This window comes from Citrus sinensis, chromosome 9 (genome assembly GCF_022201045.2).
Source record: "Citrus sinensis cultivar Valencia sweet orange chromosome 9, DVS_A1.0, whole genome shotgun sequence".
NCBI classification, from domain to species: domain Eukaryota; kingdom Viridiplantae; phylum Streptophyta; class Magnoliopsida; order Sapindales; family Rutaceae; genus Citrus; species Citrus sinensis.
Genome location: NC_068564.1, coordinates 853,123 through 862,710, shown reverse-complemented (window position 1 = coordinate 862,710; position 9,588 = coordinate 853,123).

Below are 9,588 nucleotides of genomic sequence, written 5' to 3'. Positions count from 1 at the left end.
AATAGCCGAAGTACAATTTTAATGGATAAATAAATAAACAAGAAATCAGTAAAATAAGTTAATATCCACCAAATAAACGTTAACAATTTATATTTAAAACCTAATTTATTGTATAATATCATTAACAACAATTTTTTTTATCATATATACAAATAAATGGGTACAAAAATACTTTGGGTAGTTGAGTAAAATGGAGTAGCCGCCGCAAGTTGATTGTTGGCCACGTAATGTGACGCTATGCATGACGAAAACAGACATATGTATTAATTACTCCACGTCACATACGCGGCCAATGGTAAATGTGTAATTGGTCCGCCAGCTGATTTTATGTGGCCAACAGTTAAACCTTTTCTTAGCCTTATCATCATTGACTTGACATACCAAGTTAAGGACTTGCTTTTTAATTACTCGGTTTTTAGTTGTACTTAGTAAATTTATTTCTATATTTTTTTAGTCTAAACTAGCTGCGCCAATTGTTTATGAGTTGTTTTTGACAATGCAAAATAACATAGAAGAGTTCTTTATTTACCATAATAAATGCTACGCGGAAAATACTCCTTACCTCAATAGAAGTTAAGAATAGAAGTCTCTTCTGATCTAAGTTTTATTGAATTTTTAAAGATTTTATGTTATTATATGTCTTTTAGTGATAGTGTATGGGTAAGATTTAACTTTTTTAATTTTTTTTATTTACTAACAACCAATTAATAATTAAGTTATTTACTCATAACATGATTAGATTAGAAGAGAATCATGATCATAAAGTTTAACCATCAAAACTACCGAATTAGGATGTATTGATGTGATTCCTCTATTTTTAAGATATTAAAATAACGAATCATGAATTTAAAAAGACACCCGGAAAATATATAATAATTAAAAAATCCTTATATATTATTGGAGAGCCTACCCATTAAGTAATCATACAATAAATTAATTTATTTTCACCTACGTGTTGGTAAGTTTAATTTCATACCTTCGACTATGGTATCCCATATCTCAAGGGGTACAACCTTAGTAATCCCTAAATTCTTGTGTATTTTATTTTTTTCTTTTCTTTTCTTTTTTTTGGGGGGAGGGGGGGGGGGTGCGAATGTGTCACAAGAGATTTCTACACAACAATAAAAACACTTGCCAATGATAAAATATTATAAATACATTGAATTTTGAGCCAATCGTATTTTCTTTTGAGTTATTAACGAAATCTCACGAGTTCCATGCTCTATTCAAATTATTATTTTTTCACTATGGCCTCGCCACTTCTAGTAAAAAAAGCTAGTGCAAAATGTATAATTTATAAAGCACAATCTCAAAGAAAATTATGAATCTACCAATCAATTTGTGGCATCATGTCAAAGAAACTACATGGAACGTTTACATTTTCTTTTAATTGCAGCGCAGGGAACATATCCTAACGGAGAAAATAATAGTAAAACTAGAAGCTTTAAAGAATAAATAGGACCGTTTTACTAAATTTCGTTGTTGGTTTTTCTAGAATTTCTTTGAATAAACATTCTCTTTTTTCTATTTTCTAATAAATTGATGTTTTTAACGACGTAAACTTATATTTTTAATGATGATACACCCTATTCATGTCAACATGAACTTTCTCGCTACACACCATATTTTTTTTTATAAATTTTTTTTGTAATAGTAGATTAATAAAAAAGCGATTCGTAATTTAATGAATTATCTAGAGTTATAAACTCAAATAACAACTAAAACTTCTTGAGATATGAACAGTGTTTATTGTTGACGCACCAATCAAAATTTATCTCTTACTAATTTTTATTATAGTATTAATAAATTTATATACTATAACAAATAGAAATTTCTACGACACGTGCAGAGATTTTACATTTTCTTTTATATGTCAATAATTTAATCATGATCATAAGATGCTGTTACCGCTCCCAATTCCCACTCATTACACCACCAAAGTCACAAACTACCGTCGACAAACTCAAAAGGGACTTAGAAGTAAACTTATGAAAAATGGAGGCACCTGTTGTAAAATAAAGTTATAAGGACTCCTCGTTATCAAATCTACCGAAAAGTACGGAGGCTTTAATGTTTAAATTTTCCTCGTTTACAAAACGAAGCCTGTTGCACGTCTTTTCATTCAATCACAAAGTTCTAGATACGGTATCACAGATTTAAGTTAAAATATAATTATATCCAATAACTGAGTGACACGTAGACACATGAAAAATGGCAATGAAACAACCACCAACCTCCCTCCACGATGGCACGATGGAGTGGCTTCGGTGCAAAAGTCAAAAGGGTTAAAAGTGAAGGACACAAAAGTTGACCGTTTGTCCATGCATCCCATCAAGAATTTTTTTTTATTTTTTTTTTTCTAATTAGTATATGGGCTTTGGTTACCTTTAAATTATTACTACGTAAGGTACTTAATTCTCACACAGTTACGTGATAAATATTCAACAGTTACAAAAATAATATAATTTTATATTTTTACAATCGTTAAATTTTTATTAAATAATTATAAAAAAATTATATAACTTACATAATAATGTAAGGTAACAATCATTTCCTTCTCAATTATTAGATTATCCTTTTTATCGCAATTCAATATTGTTATACTCACATTTTTTTCATAACAGGATTCTTTCACATAAATGAATGGGCCCTCATATCAAGTCCTAAAATTCAATAACATGTTATACTTTAAATAAAATAAAATAATACAAGTTTTTATTTTTTGGCAAACTTAAATACTATAAAAGAGTAGATAAGTTTTTTTTTTAATTTAATTATACTTTTATCATTTCTCTTATATAAAGAGACTACAATTAAAAATATAGAGGATACATAATAAATAGATATATTGGAGGAAGGAGTATAATATCCTCTAACATTTTCTCTTACTCTTGTCTCGCGCTAATCTCGATCTCTTTCATTATTTATTTGTTATCATGTTACTTTTGATCTCTAATACCTTCAATGACCCCTAATGGACTATTGTTTTGTAAGATCCCGACAATCAAGCTCTTCGCTTTCAACAAACGGCAATTCCGATGACTTCAAGCTCCCTAACAGCTTATTCCCAAATAAAACAACTATTTTTTTAACTCTTATCGTCGATCCAAAATTTGGTATCAACAAACACAATAGTAGAATTGATAGAAAAATAAAATTCTATGGTCGCAAACTTTTTTAATTCCTCAAAACAAATGTTTTTAATTTGATTGGAGGAACTTATGGTACTTCAATGATTATATTCACAATATTTTAAAGTCTAATTTAGAACATGGATGTTAAATTGTCGCAATAGGATATTGAATCGTTGATGCAATATATGATGATATATTCTATTAATTGATAATTAACTTTAAAAACACAGGAAAAATGCTAATACTTTTTATTATTATTATTAATGTAGTGTAGCACTTTAATTTTTTTTGTCATGATTTTTTTTAATTGAGATTGAAATTAATTTCAACATCATTTATTAAAACAAAATAACTTTTATTCAATTTTTAATTTTTTTTAATATTAAATATATTCGGTATACTAAAAACGACCCAACATACTGTGTCTCATGAAGGTAACATCAACGTAAATATTAGTGCAGATCAGAACGCAGTTGTAGTCATCGGGTTGCTTCAATTTTTGTTCTATGTAATCAATAATGCATGTGGTCCACTTCAGATCATGACCTTTTATGCTTAAGTTGATTGAATCAAAATCTTTTCTATATTTTGTTTGTGCATGATCAAAATTTTCCAATGGATAGGGAAGGTTCTTCTATGACTTACCATGTTTTAATTTATTACGAGTTGGTCATAAAAAAAATATTATTATTTTACCATCAAAGTTATTTTGACACATCATATCAATATCACGGTTGGCCGAAAAGTTTATTTTACCACCAAACAATTGTGTCGTTATCAATTTACTACATTTTCGTTAAAAACTGTGGTACTGATACGATATATCAGAATAACTTTAGTGATAAAATGATAATATCCTTAAAATTAATTATAAATATTCGAACATAATTCTTATTTATAATTTAAACTCATTTCAGTTATGGCATGAAGTTTGAAATTCGAACCTCCGTAAATATGTATTTAAATTAAAATAACCTGAAAGTCTATTTACGAGTTGGATGATAATGATTTTGCATAATTTTTAATTAACCATTTCAGAATCTATATAATAGAAGCCGTGTCATTTGGGATTTTTCAAAAAATAAACAGTTGGAAAAGCTGTAATTACTTTTTGACTAACCCAACTTTTTTTTAGGTAGATTTTTTTACTATTAATGCGAGAAATTAAAAAAATAAGGTGAAAATTAAAAAAAAAAAATGAACCAACAACGAAAGGTAAGTGCAAAATAAATAAATAAAAGGGAGGAAAAGGTGAGCGAACAGTAGATGGGTGGACCACAAACACTGAGACAAAGTTGCGCCCGTTTCAGTGACAGCGAGTGTGAGGCTGAGAAACTAATTGGCTTTGGTCTAATGGGGAAAATTTTGTATTTATAATATTGAGCGTAAGGATTTAAGTTTTTATAAAAATATTATAAAATATTAGTTTTAGTTCTTTTTTAATTATCAACTAATTAAGTAGTGACGGTCTTTTTTTTACAAAATATGAGGGGAGTAGGTACTCTTTAAATATTATAAAAGATTTAAAGTATTTAAGTAAGTACTTTAATAAATTAATATATGACGGTGGTCTTAATTATTTAATATAATTATAAATATTATAATTATAATATTTAATATAATATCAGTAACAATGTGGATAACAAAATTTAAAAAAGAAAATGTGAGGCTGAGTCGAAGTGTTGTGTTGGGTCGCGTGGCAGATGCATGCAACCTGATTTCAAAACGACTTCCATGTCATCAGCTTAACTCTTACCAAAAAAAAACCACTAAACGACATTTTACACGACATCCGATCTCAACTCTTCCTTTGTTATTATTATAATTAATTTTTACATTCTTTTTTTTTTTTTTTGTCTTTAAAGATTTTAGATCCTACTTTTCACTTTTCGCAATCTCCACGAATTTACCGCGGAGAAGATCTTGTGAACGTGAAAATAACGTTTTCTAATGGAGACAATATTGGACAAATGGACACGTGTGGAGCAGGCACACTACCTTAACTTTGCCGATGCATTTGGTCGTTAAAGACCTGCCAAGATTGTTACGATATAGCATGAGTTTTTGGTGTGTCAAGACCATAGACAATATTGGACGAAGCTCAAATTTGAGTTTTTGGTGTGACGAGCAGATCGTCTCGACTTGGAAGGGTTATTTGATGATCTCGAGCAGTCACCTCTATCAACAAGTTATTTGCTGATCTCAAGCAGAGAAAATGATTCTCTCTTGATTTGATTTCTTTTGAGTTTTTCAAGATCTTTTATCATGTGTCTTTTAGTGATAGTGTATGAGTAAGATTCAACTTCCTTTATTTTTTTATTTATTAATCACTAATCAGTAATTGAATTATTTACTCATGATATGATCAGATTAAAAGAGAATCTTGATCCATGAAGCAGACTACTTTAAAATATGAGTCTCAATTTGATTGTTGGTATTGTCATTTTAAAGGTCAGATTAAATGAAAAAAAAATTGTTATTATAAAACAAAAGTTTATAGCATTCATTAAATATAATTTTTAAATAATAATTTTAAAAAATTATTAAAAATATAATAAATTCTTTATAATACAATTATAAAATTAAATCAACTTAACTTCTAAAATATAAAATTAGTGTTTATTAAACACGTTATTATTGTAATTTTATAATTGCCCAACTTCAATCACAAATAGGTCCTAAATCTTAAAAGACTTTGAAAGGTATTCATTATTGATTCAAATTCAACAAATCCGAGGAATTTTAACTAAAATTAAAGAGATGAATACGACATTTAAGAGTGGATATATAATATATTGCTTATATGGAGATGCTTCTAAAAGATAGTGCAAAGTTAAACCAACTACCAATAAGATCAACATATCGCCGGCACTAACAATTTAACTTGAATTTGACAACGAATAGACAAGAAACCTTAAGCAATGAATGATGTTTTATTTCTCCAAAAAAAAAAAAAAATTCAACCAAGTAAACTCAATAATTGATCCAATTTTTCTGGTTTTGAAATTTCAACGCCAATAAAACGAAAATCCAAACGTGTGATAAAGTAAGATTCTATGGCTCCATGCACCACACTATCACACTTATGCTAAAGTATAATAACAGATCTAGAGATGGCCAATCGGCCTGGCCAGGATCAAAGTAAGGCTTATGCGTGCTTGTGTCTATGTCGTACCACATTCACCATGTGTTTCGTGTCGTACCGTGTCGTGCTGAATTTTTTTTTATTTAGGCCCAGCCTGGCACACGCGTCGTACTCACACGTGCCATGCCATGCTGTACCTAAGAAAAAAAGTCCAATAAGTTTTTTTTTTAAGAGTGCATGCCAAGTTGTTCACATATTTTTTTTCAAATCTATGTATTTTTTTTTTAGATCTATGCCTTTATTCAAATTTAATAGAATCGAAAATTCAAAACTAAAGTCTATATTCAATAATAATAAACTAATAATAGTAAGAGAATATAATATTAATTACTAAGTTTGACCTTATAGTATTAGAATTTTTTAATACTTAATAACAACAATAATTATTATTTTTTCTTAAGGGTTAACTGAATTGTTAACTTGAACTTACATAGAGTTATAGATTGTAGTTCACAATAATATTAATGTATGTTTATAAATTATGATATTTATAATTTTATTCATAAAAATCATGATATCAATTGTTTATTTAATAAATTATAAATATAAATCAATTACAATATTTTTTTGAAACCAAAATAAAATGAATTTAAAAAAATTAATTTCAAGTTATTTGTAAAATTATAAAATTTAAGTTTACTTTTATTAAAAAATAATAGAACGTGTTTATTGCAGGTCTTTCTATCGTGCCGTACTTAATCCATCTCTAATCGTGCCATATTTTTAAGACCTGCGTATCTAAAATTCTAAGCCTAGCCCGATTCACATCCTATACTCATATTGTGCCATACTATACAGACACGTGCCATAATCGTATCGTGCCATGTGTCATTCAGCCGATTGTCCATCTCTAAATAAATCCACACAAAAACATCTTTCTCAAAAAAGGAAAAATCAGCCACGTATTGGGGTCCGTGAAATGACCCTTTAAAAATGGATCAACAAAAAATGGGACTCTACTAGGTCCACACGTGCCTCCGCTTTCCCAAGGAACCTTTCTTTTCTAAAAGTGTAGAAAAGACGCAGAATAAAATTACAACTAAAGTTCTCTTTATTTATTTTGATGAGAAAACATAAAGTGATGTTGCCACCTTCCCAAGTGCCGCGGAACTAACCATTTTTTATTTAAGTGCCGTGGAAGTGTGGAACTAGTGATTCTTCTTTGTTTGGTATGTTTATGTATAACTACTTATTTAATCTCATAATTTTTTTTAAATTTATTATTATTATTTTTTAAATAATACTTTTGATGATTAAATAAACATTTTGCTTTTATTAGTAAAAGATCAGGTTTTTGAATTTTTGGGAATAAAAGTTAAAAAGTTATTGAAAATATTAAAATTATTTAAAATATCTTTTACTTATTTGAAAATCTTATTTCATTCATTATATAATATAATTTTAAAAAATTTATTTATTAGAGTAATTTTATAATTTTTAATAAAAACTTTGGTTGACAACCAAACAACTAAATTTTTTTAGTGAAAACTCTACTTAAATAAGCTTAATTTGAAAAGTTATATCAAATGGAGCCTAACTAATCATAATTCTATCTAATAAAAGATCATTGCATCTATTACCATAATTTACCTAACATTAATTTTAATTAACAATACCTTTATTAGTGAGAGAATGATAGAATATGTGCGTAATTCTTTCTTTACTTATTTCTGAAAATACAGGTTTGTTTTGATTTAAAAATTAAATAAAACCTAGATAATGATTAATGACTCTTTACTATCAAATAATGTGCTTATATTGTGATTCTTATTCTGGATAAGTAGTTTATTTTAACGACCAAGGATTAAAGGAGATGGATATGCTTATTATGTGGTCTATTAGTGATAATTAGTTTGATTCACCAATTAAAGATTATCTCTTTATTCTTCAATCTTTAGCTCCAATTATTGGGTTCCTTCTTATCTGTTTCTTTACCTCGATTTATCTATTTCAACTAAATTTATTCTCTGTAATATGACTCTGCATGTGTTTCTTATTTATGAATTATTTATTCGATAAATTATTTCATGGTATTGTTGCTAGGTTGGCCTAACATGGGAAAAAAGAGAAGTTAAAAGCCAGCAATTTGCATTATGTGGTTGAAGATTGTGAAGTATTAATATTTTTCTGTAGTTGTTTTTTAAAATTAGTGTGATCTCCATTTATGTATTGTAATCTTTTTATTTTTTTCAATGTATTAAATCATTTAGTATTCGAACATCATATTGGACCCCGATTAATCCTGATTTGAGCCGAATAAGACCACTGGGGCTCGATTAATCTAGATTCGAGCCGAGTAGGACCACTAGAACGTCAAAGCTCTCCCAACAAATATTTAACGTAATTGCATTCTTAAGTTTCAAACCGAGAACCTTGGTTAAGTTAGAATGTATTCCCAATATTTAACGCAACTGCATTCCCAAATCTCGAACAAAGATTGATTAAGTTATAACATCTCTATACCAGCTGATCTACGCACTTGTTGGTATAAATGAATGCTTTACTTTAGTTATAAATAAAATAAAATAAAATAATCGTCTTAATAAATAATACCAAATGTAAACCCTAGCTTCACCAACCAAAACGGATGAAAAATAATAACAAACCTTCGGTTTCGGCTGATGGTAAAATTACAGAAGCAAATCCGAACCAAAAACTTAGGTTAGGGCTCCAAAATCATGCAAGGAAATTCGTTTCATATCTTTCATCGAAGAATAAATTAAATAATTCAGACAAACAAGATATTAAAATATATAGAAACTATCTCTCTCTCTCTCTCTCTCTCTCTCAGCATTTTTAGTAAGCTCCGCTTTGCTTTTATTAAATTACACATCAATTAATTAATGAATTGCCTTCATATTATTCAAGAAACAAAAGCAATGAGAACAAGAAATATGTTGGCCCCGCGTTATATTTTAACACAAGCTTTAATCATTATTTAACTCATGTTACTAAGTGCAAGGAACAATATTAATGGAATAAAATAATTAAGGTGCAATTGATTAGTGTTAATTTAGTCTTAGTTGCGTGTTATGCGTGACGAGTAAGCAAAAACGAAGTTGAATAGAATTACTTAATAATTAGGAAGCGACAATTAAGTTTTATTAGTTGGAGGACGTTGGTTGCGAATTGTGAATCTAATTGATATGGATTATTTAATCATGTATCAGGGGAATTAATTTAATTAAAAGTGTCGTATTAGCCATTTGAAAGACACGAAATCTTTCGAATCTCCAAGGCTGGCCGCCGGTGGGGTTCCAAGGGAAATAAACAATTAATAAAGAAGCCTTGGAAGAGTGTGCATGCCTG